Here is a 12,601-nt window from a genome sequence, read left to right on the forward strand (position 1 = left end):
AAAGGACTACTAATGCTGTTGGAATCTGACCTCCCTACACTCGAAATGGATTTTCTAGAGCTACAGACCTCCAAATGGCGCGCTCTCAACGGAATTGGAAAGTAGACATCCAGAGCTTTCCAACAATATATAATAGTCCATACTTTATTCATAATTAGACGATGTAAACTGGCGCTCAACGCTAGTTCCATGCTGCATTCTGGAGTCAAACGCCAGAAACACGTCACGAACCAGAGTTGAACACCCAAAACACGTTACAACTTGGCGTTCAACTTCAAGAGAAGCCTCAGCTCGTGGATAGATCAAGCTCAGCCCAAGCACACACCAAGTGGGCCCCAGAAGTGGATTTATGCATCAATTACTTACTTCTGTAAACCCTAGTAGCTAGTCTAGTATAAATAGGACTTTTTACTATCATATTAGACATCCTGGATCCTGTGATCACATTTTGGGGGCTGGCCATTCGGCCATGCCTGGACCTTTCACTTATGTATTTTCAACGGTGGAGTTTCTACACTCCATAGATTAAGGGTGTGGAGCTCTGCTGTACCTCAAGTTTCAATGCAATTACTACTATTTTCTATTCAATTCGATTTATTCCTATTCTAAGATATTTGTTGCACTTCAACTTGATGAATGTGATGATCCGTGACACTCATCATCATTCTCACTTATGAACGCGCGTGATTGACAACCACTTCCGTTCTAGCTTAGACCGGGCGCATATCTCTTGGATTCCTTAATCAGAATCTTCGTGGTATAAGCTAGAATTGATGGCGGCATTCATGGGAATCCGGAAAGTCTAACCTTGTCTGTGGTATTCCGAGTAGGATTCCGGGATTGAATGACTGTGACGAGCTTCAGGCTCCTGAAGGCTGGGCGTTAGTGACAGACGCAAAAGAATCACTGGATTCTATTCCAACCTGATTGAGAACTGATAGATGATTAGTCGTGCTGTGACAGAGCATTTGGACCATTTTCACTGAGAGGATGGGATGTAGCCATTGACAACGGTGATGCCCTACATACAGCTTGCCATAGAAAGGAGTGATAAAAAAACTGGAAGAAAGAAGTAGAAAAGCAAAGATTCAGAAGGAACACATCACCTCCATACACCTATCTGAAATTCCCACCATTGAATTACATGAGTAACTTTATCTTTATTTTCTATTTATTTTATTATCATTATTTAAACCAATAATCTCTTAATCCATTTAAATTCGCCTGATTGGGATTTACAAGATGACCATAGCTTGCTTCATACCAACAATCTCTGTGGGATCGACCCTTACTCACGTAAGGTATTACTTGGATGACCCAGTACACTTGCTGGATAGTTGTGCGGAGTTGTGATAAAGTGTGATTCATGTTTGAGAGCATCAAGTCTTTGGAGCCATTGTTAATGATCACAATTTCGTCCACCAAGTTTTTGGCGCCGTTGCCAGGGATTGTTCGAGTATGGACAACTGACTGGGATTTACAAGATGACCATAGCTTGCTTCATACCAACAATCTCTGTGGGATCGACCGTTACTCACGTAAGGTATTACTTGGACGACCCAGTACACTTGCTGGTTAGTTGTGCGGAGTTGTGATAAAGTGTGATTCACGTTTGAGAGCACCAATCCTTTGGAGCCATTGTTGATGATCACAATTTCGTCCACCAAGTTTTTGGCGCCGTTGCCGGGGATTGTTCGAGTATGGACAACTGACGGTTCATCTTGTTGCTCAGATTAGGTAATTTTCTTTTTATTTTCCTTTCAAAAAAGTTTTCAAAAATCTTTCAAAAATTTTTTCTTTATTTTCGTTTTTCAAAAATATAATTTTCGAAAAAAAATAATAAAAATACAAAAAAATCATAAAATCATAAAAACCAAAAATATTTTGTGTTTCTTGTTTGAGTCTTGAGTCAATTTTTAAGTTTGGTGTCAATTGCATGCTTTAAAATTTTTTCTTGCATTTTTTGAAAATTCATGCATTCATAGTTCTTCATGATCTTCAAGTTGTTCTTGACAAGTCTTCTTGTTTGATCTTGATGTTTTCTTGTTTTGTGTGTATGTTGTTTTTCATATGAATTTTTGCATTCATAGTGTCCATGCATTAAAGAATTCTAAGTTTGGTGTCTTGCATGTTTTCTTTGCATCAAAATTTTTCAAAAATATGTTTTTGATGTTCATCATGATCTTCAAAGTGTTCTTGGTGTTCATCTTAACATTCATAGTGTTCTTGCATGCATAATTGGTTTTGATCCAAAATTTTCATGTTTTGGGTCATAATTGTGTTTTTCTCTCTCATCATTAAAAATTTAAAAATAAAAAATATCTTTTTCTTATTTCTCTCCAAATTTTCAAAAATTTGAGTTGACTTGGTCAAAAATTTTTAAAATTAGTTGTTTCTTACAAGTCAAGTCAAATTTTCAATTTTAAAAAATCTTATCTTTTTAAAACTTTTTCAAAAATTAAATCTTTTTCATTTTTCTTATTAATTTTCGAAAATTCTTTAAAATGTTTTTCAAAAAAAAATCTTTTTCTTAATTTTATCTTAATTTTCGAAATTATGCTAACAATTAATATGATTGATTCAAAAATTTGAAGTTTGTTACTTTCTTGTTAAGAAAGGTTCAATCTTTAAATTCTAGAACCATATCTTTTAGTTTCTTGTTAGTTAAGTAATTAATTTTAATTTTAAAAATTAAATCTTTTTCAATCCTATCCTTTTATCATATCTTCTTATCTTATCTTTTTATCATATCTTTTTCAAAATTTTATCTTTTTCAAAAATTTGATTTCAAAATATCTTATCTAACTTCTTATCTTCTTATCTTTTCAAATTTGATTTTAATATCTTTTTCAACTAACTATTTGACTTTTTTGTTTGTTTCTTATCTTTTTCAAAACCACCTAACTACTTTTCCCTCTTTAACTTTCGAAAATATCTCATCTCTTTTTCAAAAATTCTTTTTAATTGTTTTAAATTTTAATTTTAATTATATCTTATCTTTAATTTTCGAAAATCATTAATTGATTTTCAAAATTAATATTTGAATTCTCTCTCTTCTCTTCTTCTATTTATTTATTTATTTAGTAACACCTCTCTTCACCTCTTTTCATCTCCAATCACTGCCTCTATCCTTACCCTTGTGTTTGGAGTCTTCTTCACTTTTATTCCTTTCTTCTTCTACTAATAATAATGATCCTCTTTACTGTGACATAGAGGATTCTTCTTCCTTTTCTTTTTCTCTTCTCTTCCATATGAGCAGGAATAAGGAAAAAGGCACTCTTGTTGAAGCTGATCCTGAACCTGAAAGGACTCTGAAAAGGAAACTAAGAGAAGATAAATTACAACAATCCAGAGACAACCTTTCTGAAATTTTCCAACAACAATAATGCAAGGAGGATGCTTGGTGATTTTACTAAACCCACGTCCAAATTTGATGGAAGAAGCATCTCAATTCCTGCCATTGGAGTAAACAATATTGAGCAAACCTCAATTAGTTGCTTTAATGCAACAGAACTGCAAGTTTTATGGACTTCCATCTAAAGATCCTTACCAGTTTTTAACTGAGTTCTTGCAGATTTGTGAGACTGTTAAGACGAATGGAGTAGATCCTGAAGTCTACAGGCTCATGCTTTTCCCTTTTGTTGTAAGAGACAGAGCTAGAACATGGTTGGACTCACAACCTAAAGATAGCCTGGACTCCTGGGATAAGCTGGTCACGGCCTTCTTGGATAAATTCTTTCCTCCTCAAAAGCTGAGCAAGCTTAGAGTGGATGTTCAGACCTTCAAGCAAAAAGATGGTGAATCCCTCTATGAAGCTTGGGAAAGATACAAGCAGATGACCAAAAAGTGTCCTTATGACATATTTTCAGAATGGACCATATTAGATATATTCTATTATGGTCTATCTGAGTTTTTCAAGATGTCATTGGACCATTCTGCAGGTGGATCCATTCACCTAAAGAAAACGCCTGCAGAAGCTTAAGAACTTATTGACATGGTTGCAAATAACTAATTCATGTACACTTCTGTGAGGAATTCCGTGAATAGTGGGACGCCTCAGAGGAAGGGAGTTCTTGAAATTGATGCTCTGAATGCAGTATTGGCTTAGAACAAAGTGTTGACTCAGCAAGTCAACATGTTTTCTCAAAGTCTGAATGGATGGCAAAATGCATCCAACAGTACTAAAGAGGCAGCTTCTGAAGAAGCTTGTGATCCTGAGAACCCTGCAATAGCAGAGGTAAATTACATGGGTGAACCTTATGGAAACACCTATAATTCATCATGGAGAAATCATCTAAATTTCTCATGGAAGGATCAACAAAAGCCTCAACAAGGCTTTAATAATGGTGGAAGAAACAGGTTTAGCAATAGCAAGCCTTTTCCATCATCTTCTCAGTAACAGTTAGAGAATTTTGAGCAGAGCTCCTCTAATTTAGCAAATATAGTCTCTGATCTGTCTAAGGCCACTTTAAGTTTCATGAGTGAAACAAGGTCCTCCATTAGAAATTTGGAGGCACAAGTGGGCCAGCTGAGTAAGAAAGTAACTGAAACTCCTCCTAGTACTCTCCCAAGCAATACAGAAGAGAATCCAAAGAGAGAGTGCAAGGCCATTGATATAGTCAATATGGCTGAATGCAAGGAGGAAGGGGAGGACGTGAATACCAATGAGGAAGACCTCATGGGACATCTCCCAACCAAGAAGGAGTTTCCTATTGAGGACCCAAAGGAATCTGAGGCTCATATAGAGACCATAGAGATTCCATTAAACCTTCTTCTGCCATTCATGAGCTCTGAAGACTATTCTTTCTCTGAAGAGGATGAAGATGTAACTGGAGAGAAAGTTGCTCAATATCTAGGAGCCATCATGAAGCTAATTGCCAAGTTATTTGGTAATGAGAGGAAGCATGAACAGCTTCTCTCAATGCAGAGTCAAACAGAGCCCCCACAGTCAAACTCTAAGTTTGGTGTTGGGAGGCCACAACCAAACTCTAAGTTTGGTGTTGAACCCCCACATTCAAACTCTAAGTTTGGTGTTGGGAGGTCCCAACAATGCTCTGAACATCTGTGAAGCTCCATGAGAGCTCACTGTCAAGCTATTGACATTAAAGAAGCGCTTATTGGGAGGCAACCCAATTTTTATTTATCTAATTTTATTTTATTTTCATTGTTCTTTTATGTTTTATTAGGTACATGATCATGTGGAGTCACGAAAAAAATATTAAAATTAAAAACAGAATCAAAAACAGCAGAAGAAAAATCACACCCTGGAGGAAGGACTTACTGGCATTTAAACGCCAGTAAGGAGCATCTGGCTGGCGTTCAACGCCATAACAGAGCATGGATCTGGCGTTGAACGCCAGAAACAAGCATAGAACTGGCGTTCAACGCCAGAAACATGCTGCACATGGGTGTTGAACTCCCAGAACATGCATCACTTCGGCATTTAAACGCCAGAATTGCATGCAAAGGCATTTTACATGCCTAATTGGTGCAGGGATGTAAATTCTTGACACCTCAGGATCTGTGGACCCCACAGGATCCCCACCTACCTCAACTCACCTTCTCTCTTCTCCACCAATCACCTCAATCTCTCTTTCCTATTACCTCTTCACCACTCACATCTCCATATCTTCTTCTTCTTCCATTCTTTCTTCTTAGTTTGGTGTGGTAAAAGCATAGCTTTTTTATTTTTCCATTACCATTGATGGCACCTAAGGCCAGAGAAACCTAAAAAAAAAGAAGAGAGAGAAAAGGGAAGACAAAAAAAATTTTTTCCACCTCTGAGTCATAGGAGATGGAGAGATTCATCTCAAGGGTCCATAGCTCAGTAGAAGAGCATTTGATTGCACATCAAGAGAGCATGAGGAATTCCCTCATCAAGAAATCCCTGAGATACCTCAGGGGATACATGTTCCTCCACATAATTATTGAAAACAACTAAGGATAGGAATACCAAAATCACTAGGAATCATGCAACAGAAGCAAGGAAGAGACATAAAGGAGCTCAAAAGCACCATTAGTCCTTCAAAAGGGTGCCACCCTCACTAAGGTGGACTCATTCCTTGTTCTTAAATCTTTTCTGTTTTTTGGTTTTTATGTTATATGTTTATCTATGTTTTGTGTCTTTACTTCATGATCATTAGTAGTTAGTAACTATGTCTTAAAGCTATGAATAATTCCATTAATCCTTCACCTCTCTTAAATGAAAAATGTTTCTAATTCAAAAGAACAAGAAGTACATGGATTTCAAATTTATCCTTGAATTTAGTTTAATTATATTGATGTGGTGACAATACTTTTTGTTTTCTGAATGAATGCTTAAACAGTGCATAATTTTGATCTTATTGTTTATGAATGTTAAAATTGTTGGCTCTTGAAAGAATGATGAACAAAGAGAAATGCTATTGATAATCTAAAAAATCATGAAATTGATTCTTGAAGCAAGAAAAAGTAGTGAAGAACACAAGCTTGCGAAAAGAAAAAAAGAAAAAAAAATTATGGCGAAAAAAAAAATTAGAAAGAAAAAGAAAAAAAAAGCAAGCAGAAAAAGCCAATAGCCCTTAAAACCAAAAGGCAAGGGTAAAAAGGATCTAAGGCTTTGAGCATCAATGGATAGGAGGGCCCAAGGAAATAAAATCCAGGCCTAAGTAGCTAAATCAAGCTGTCCCTAACCATGTGTTTGTGGCATGCAGGTCCAAGTGAAAAGCTTGAGACTGAGTGGTTAAAGTCGTGATCCAAAGCAAAAAGAGTGTGCTTAAGAGCTCTGGATACCTCTAACTGGGGACTCTAGCAAAGCTGAGTCACAATCTGAAAAGGTTCACCCAGTCATGTGTCTGTGGCATTTATGTATCCGGTGGTAATACTGGAAAAGAAAGTGCTTAGGGCCACGACCAAGACTCATAAAAGTAGCTGTATTCAAGAATCAACATACTTAACTAGGAGAATCAATTAACACTATCTGAACTCTGAGTTCCTATAGAAGCCAATCATTCTGAACTTCAAAGGAAAAAGTGAGATGTCAAAACTGTTCAGAAGCAAAAAGCTACAAGTCCCGCTCATATAATTAGAATTAATATTCATTGATATTTTGGGATTTATAGTATATTCTCTTCTTTTTATCCTATTTGATTTTCAGTTGCTTGGGGACAAGCAACAATTTAAGTTTGGTGTTGTGATGAGCGGATAATTTATACGCTTTTTGGCATTGTTTTTAGATAGTTTTTAGTATGATCTAGTTACTTTTAGGGATGTTTTCATTAGTTTTTATGCTAAATTCACATTTCTGGACTTTACTATGAGTTTGTGTATTTTTCTATGATTTTAGGTATTTTCTGGCTGAAATTGAGGGACCTGAGCAAAACTCTGATAGAAGGCTGACAAAGGACTGCTGATGCTGTTGGAATTGACCTCCCTGCACTCGAAATGGATTTTCTAGAGCTACAGAACTCCAAATGGTGCGCTTTTAACGGCGTTTGAAAGTAGACATCCAGAGCTTTCTAGCAATATATAATAGTTCATACTTTATTCATAATTAGACGATGTAAACTGGCGCTCAACGCTAGTTCCATGCTGCATTCTGGAGTCAAACGCCAGAAACACGTCACGAACCAGAGTTGAACGCCCAAAACACGTTACAACTTGGCGTTCAACTTCAAGAGAAGCCTCAGCTCGTGGATAGATCAAGCTCAGCCCAAGCACACACCAAGTGGGCCCCAGAAGTGGATTTATGCATCAATTACTTACTTCTGTAAACCCTAGTAGCTAGTCTAGTATAAATAGGACTTTTTACTATCATATTAGACATCCTGGATCCTGTGATCACATTTTGGGGGCTGGCCATTCGGCCATGCCTGGACCTTTCACTTATGTATTTTCAACGGTGGAGTTTCTATACTCCATAGATTAAGGGTGTGGAGCTCTGCTGTACCTCAAGTTTCAATGCAATTACTACTATTTTCTATTCAATTCGATTTATTCCTATTCTAAGATATTTGTTGCACTTCAACTTGATGAATGTGATGATCCGTGACACTCATCATCATTCTCACTTATGAACGCGCGTGATTGACAACCACTTCCGTTCTAGCTTAGACCGGGCGCATATCTCTTGGATTCCTTAATCAGAATCTTCGTGGTATAAGCTAGAATTGATGGCGGCATTCATGGGAATCCGGAAAGTCTAACCTTGTCTGTGGTATTCCGAGTAGGATTCCGGGATTGAATGACTGTGACGAGCTTCAGACTCCTGAAGGCTGGGCGTTAGTGACAGACGCAAAAGAATCGCTGGATTCTATTCCAACCTGATTAAGAATCGACAGATGATTAGTCGTGCTGTGACAGAGCATTTGGACCATTTTCACTGAGAGGATGGGATGTAGCCATTGACAACGGTGATGCCCTACATACAGCTTGCCATAGAAAGGAGTGATAAAAAAACTGGAAGGAAGAAGTAGAAAAGCAAAGATTCAGAAGGAACACATCACCTCCATACACCTATCTGAAATTCATACCATTGAATTACATGAGTAACTTTATCTTTATTTTCTATTTATTTTATTATCATTATTTAAACCAATAATCTCTTAATCCATTTAAATCTGCCTGACTGGGATTTACAAGATGACCATAGCTTGTTTCATACCAACAATCTCTGTGGGATCGACCCTTACTCACGTAAGGTATTACTTGGATGACCCAGTACACTTGCTGGTTAGTTGAACTCTCCTCTCCCATGACTTCGGAGGTGGAAGCTTTTGTCTTTCCTTTCCCTTTTCTAGAGGTTTCTCCGGTCTTAGGTGCCATAGGTGGTTTTGGAAAAACAAAAAGCTATGCTTTTACCACACCAAACTTAGAATATTGCTCGCTCTCGAGAAAAAGAAGAAAGAAAAGAAGAAGAGGAAGAGAAAATATGGAGGAGAGTGGGGGAGGGGGGAGGTGTATTCGGCCAAGGTGTAGAAGAGGGGGTTGGGTTGTGTGAAAAATGAAGAAGGATGGAGGGGTTTATATAGTGAAGGGAGAGGGGGTAGGTTCGGCTATTTAGGGTGGGTTTGGGTGGGAAAGAAATTTTGAATTTTGAAGGTATGTGGGGTTTATGGGAAAGAGTGGATGGATGTGAGTGGTGAAAGGGGGATAATTGGAATGAGAGATTGAGGTGATTGGTGAAGGATTTTTGGGGAAGAGTGTTTATGGGGAAGAGAGTTTATGGGGAAGAGAGGATGAATATGAAGAAGAGGAGAGAAGGTGAGTTGAGGTAGGTGGGGATCCTGTGGGGTCCACAGATCCTGAGATGATCCTGTGGGGTCCGCAGATCCTGAGGTGTCAAGGATTTACATCCCTGCACCAATTAGGCATGTAAAACGCCTTTGCATACAATTCTGGCGTTTAAACGCCGAAGTGATGCTTATGTTGGGCGTTCAACGCCCAATTGCAGCATGTTTCTGGCGTTGAACACCAATTAGGCATGTAAAACGCCTTTGCATACAATTCTGGCGTTTAAACGCCGAAGTGATGCTTATGTTGGGCGTTCAACGCCCAATTGCAGCATGTTTCTGGCGTTGAACACCAGTTCCATGCTTGTTTCTGGCGTTCAGCGCTAGCTCTCCTCAGAGTATATTCCTGGCGTTCAAACGCCAGGATGCTGCTTGTTTCTGGCGTTCAACGCCAGATCCATGCTCTGTTCTGGCGTTGAACGCCAGCCAGATGCTCCTTACTGGCGTTTGAACGCCAGTAAGTCCTTCCTCCAGGATGTGATTTTTCTTCTGTTGTTTTTTATTCTGTTTTTAATTTTAGTATTTTTTTCGTGACTCCACATGATCATGAACCTAATAAAACATTAAAGAACAATAAAAGAAAAATAAAATTACATAAATAAAAATTGGGTTGCCTCCCAATAAGCGCTTCTTTAATGTCACTAGCTTGACAGTGGGCTCTCATGGAGCCTCACAATTGATCAGGTCAATGTTGTAGACTCTCAACACCAAACTTAGAGTTTGGATGTGGGGATTCAACACCAAACTTAGAGTTTGGCTATGGCCTCTCAACACCAAACTTAGAGTTTGATTGTGGGGGCTTTGTTTGACTCTGTACTGAGAGAAGCTTTTCATGCTTCCTCTCCATTGTTAAAGAAGAAGATCCTTGAGCCTTAAACACAAGGTAGTCCCCATTCAATTGAAGGACTAATTCTCCTCTGTTAACATCTATCACAGCCCTGCTGGCTAGGAAAGGTCTTCCAAGGATGATGAATTCATCCTCCTCTTTCCTAGTGTCTAAGATTATGAAATCAGCAGGGATGTAAAGGCCTTCAACCTTTACCAACACGTCCTCTACCAATCCATAAGCTTGTCTGACTGACTTGTCTGGCATTTGCAATGAAAATATGGCACGCTGTATCTCAATGATCCCCAGCTTCTCCATTACAGAGAGTGGCATAAGATTTATGCCTGACCCTAGGTCACACAGAGCTTTTTCAAAGATCATGGTGCCTATGGTGCAGGGTATTACGAATTTACCAGGATCTTATTTTTTTTGAGGTAAAGTTTGTTGAACCCATGTATCTAGTTCACCAATGAGCAAGGGAGGTTAACCTTCCCAAGTCTCATTACCAAATAACTTGGCATCCAGCTTCATGATAGCTCCTAGATATTGAGCAACTTGATCTCCAGTTACATCTTCATCCTCTTCAGAGGAAGAATAGTCTTCAGAGCTCATGAATGGCGGAAGGAGGTTTAATGGAATCTTTATGGTCTCTATATGAGCCTCAGCTTCCTTTAGGTCCTCAATAGGAGACTCCTTCTTGCCTGAGAGACGTCCCATGAGGTCTTCCTCATTGGGATTCACGTCCTCTCCTTCCTCCCTAGGTTCGGCCATTTTGATTATGTCAATGGCCTTGCACTCTCTTTTTGGATTCTCTTCAGTATTGCTTAGGAGAGTACTAGGAGGAGTTTCAGTTACTTTCTTACTCAGCTGGCCCACTTGTGCCTCCAAATTTCTGATGGAGGACCTTGTCTCACTCATGAAACTTAAAGTGGCCTTAGATAGATCAGAGACTAAATTTGCTAAGTTAGAGGTACTCTGCTCAGAATTCTCTGTCTGTTTTTGAGAAGATGATGGATAAGACTTGATATTGCTGAGCCTATTTCTTCCACCATTATTAAAGCCTTGTTGGGGCTTTTGTTGATCCTTCCATGAGAAATTTGGATGATTTCCCCATGATGAATTATAGGTGTTTCCATAAGGTTCACCCATGTAATTTACCTCTGCCATTGCAGGATTCTCAGGATCATAAGCTTCTACTTCAGAAGATGCCTCTTTAGTACTGTTGGATGCATTTTGCCATCCATTCAGACTTTGAGAAATCATGTTGACTTGCTGAGTCAACATTTTGTTCTGAGCCAATATGGCATTTCAGAGCATCAATTTCAAGAACTCCCTTCTTTTGAGGCGTTCCATTATTCACGGAATTCCTCTCAGAAGTGTACATGAACTGGTTATTTGTAACCATGTCAATAAGTTCTTGAGCTTTTGCAGGCGCTTTCTTTAGGAGAATGGATCCCCTGTAGAATGGTCCAGTGACATCTTAGAGAACTTAGATAGACCATAATAGAATATATCTATCATGGTCCATTCTGAAAACATGTCAGAAGGACATCTTTTGGTCATCTGCTTGTATCTTTCCCAAGCTTCATAGAGGGATTCACTATCTTTTTGTTTGAAGGTCTGAACATCCACTCTAAGCTTGCTCAGCTTTTGAAGAGGAAAAAACTTAGCCAAGAAGGTCGTGACCAGCTTATCCCAAGAGTCCAGGCTATCTTTAGGTTGAGAGTCCAACCATGTTCTAGCTCTGTCTCTTATAGCAAAAGGGAAAAGCATGAGCCTGTAGACTTCAGGATCTACTCCATTAGTCTTAACAGTCTCACAGATCTGCAAGAACTCAGTCAAGAACTGGTAGGGATCTTCTTATGGAAGTCCATGAAACTTGCAGTTCTGTTGCATTAGAGCAATTAATTGAGGTTTCAGCTCAAAATTGTTTGCTCCAATGGCAGGAATTGAGATGCTTCTTCCATCAAACTTGGATGTAGGTGCAGTATAATCACCAAGCATCCTTCTTGCATTATTGTTGTTGGGTTCGGCTGCCATCTCCTTTTCTTGTTCGAAAATTTCAGCAAGGTTGTCTCTGGATTGTTGTAATTTAGCTTCTCTTAGTTTTCTCTTCAGAGTCCTTTCAGGTTCTGGATCAGCTTCAACAAGAATGCCTTTTTTCTTGTTCCTGCTCATATGAGCAGGAAGAGAACAGAAAAGGAAGAGGAATCCTCTATGTCACAATATAGAGATTCCTTTATGTTAGTAGAAGAAGAAGGGAATAAAGAAAGGAGAATCCAAACACAAGGGTGAGGATAGGGGCAGAGATTTGAGATGAAGAGAAGTGTTAGTAAATGAATAAATAAATAGAATAAGATGAGAGACAGAAGTTTTCGAAAATAATTTTGAAAAGGAGTTAATGATTTTCAAAAATTAAGATAAGAAATAAAATTAAAATTAAAATTTAAAATAATTAATTAATTAAAAAGAATTTTTGAAAAAAAGGGAGGTATTTTTGAAAATT

General features: G+C 38.3%; 2 non-coding genes across 2 annotated transcripts; one reads left to right on the top strand and one right to left on the bottom strand.

Moving 5' to 3' along the window:
* Positions 1-3,757: 3,757 nt before the first annotated feature.
* Positions 3,758-3,861, bottom strand: LOC130956693 (small nucleolar RNA R71). Its single transcript, XR_009077190.1, has one exon. It is a non-coding gene; the product is annotated as a small nucleolar RNA R71 (small nucleolar RNA).
* Positions 3,862-11,632: 7,771 nt separating this feature from the next.
* Positions 11,633-11,736, top strand: LOC130951853 (small nucleolar RNA R71). Its single transcript, XR_009074127.1, has one exon. It is a non-coding gene; the product is annotated as a small nucleolar RNA R71 (small nucleolar RNA).
* Positions 11,737-12,601: the final 865 nt, after the last annotated feature.

Source organism: Arachis stenosperma, chromosome 1 (genome assembly GCF_014773155.1).
Source record: "Arachis stenosperma cultivar V10309 chromosome 1, arast.V10309.gnm1.PFL2, whole genome shotgun sequence".
NCBI classification, from domain to species: domain Eukaryota; kingdom Viridiplantae; phylum Streptophyta; class Magnoliopsida; order Fabales; family Fabaceae; genus Arachis; species Arachis stenosperma.